We start from the raw sequence: 1,164 nt of genomic DNA on the forward strand, positions 1-1,164 counted from the left end.
AGGACTTTCTTTTGCTGCTCTCTCACTGACAGAAGAGATGGTCACATTCAATAAATGTAACTTTCACATGACCTTCAGACAATGTTTCCTGAAGTTTACATTTGTAGAACCATTAGGGAACGTTTAGCCATTTTTCTTTTGTTAGCTTCTTTAACATGACCGTGTTTAAGAGTGTGGTCAGGTTTGCTGCACAAAAATGGTCACCTTGCAGTTTAGTTTGGTGGACTTTGGGTCTTTGCTCGCAGTGAGGAGCTTCAATGTCAATATATTAGTGTGTGGCTGTGAGTATGCACAACTGATGCCTGAGCTGCTGTGCGTGTGTTGTGCATGCATGAAACAGACGGGCTCACGATCAGTCAAATGATAGACTCTCTGGTCTGATCACCATTTATCATCACATAACTGACTTTTTCTTGTATTTATTTGTTCCTCAAGATCTCCCACAACAACATGACTGTGAGGAAGAGGAGGGTCTGGATAAGCAGCAGGTCTGTAACCAGGAGAGGAACTCCAGCCCAGACCAGGAGGAGCCAGAGCCTCCACAGGTTAAAGATGAACAGGAGGAGCTTTGCAGCAGTCAGGAGATAGAAGCTTGGAATGAAGCAGGAGACTGATATTTTCATGGACACTCCGACTTATGAGGAAAGTTCCCACAGTGAACAAAAACTAAACAGTAAGCAGCTGCTTTCTCACAGCTGTCCTGAAGCAGAGAGCCGAGATCATGAAGAAAGCCATCACGTGGACTCAGGATTTACTAGCAATACAAAGCTAAAGAAGAGGAGACATCACAATGAGGGAGTGGACAACACCCCTGTGTCAGAAAGTAAAACTGACACAAGGAAACAGTCTGTACAGTGTGACACCTGTGGAAAAACGTTTAACTTTAAATCCAACCTTACTACACATCTGAGAGTTCACACAGGTGAAAAACCATATCCTTGTAGCACCTGTGGGAAACAGTTCAATCAGAAATCATCATTGAATACTCATGTAAGAATTCACACAGGTGAGAAGCCGTATCCGTGTAACACCTGTGGGAAAATATTCAATCAGCTGGCACACTTGAAAACTCAAACAAGAATTCACACAGGAGAGAAGCCACATTGTTGGGAAAAGATTCAATGAGAAATCAACATTAAAAACTCACGAGTGCACACTGGTGAA

The sequence above is a fragment of the Haplochromis burtoni genome, unplaced genomic scaffold (genome assembly GCF_018398535.1).
Source record: "Haplochromis burtoni strain Fernald_Lab_line unplaced genomic scaffold, NCSU_Asbu1 Contig_1123, whole genome shotgun sequence".
Taxonomy (NCBI): Eukaryota; Metazoa; Chordata; class Actinopteri; order Cichliformes; family Cichlidae; genus Haplochromis; species Haplochromis burtoni.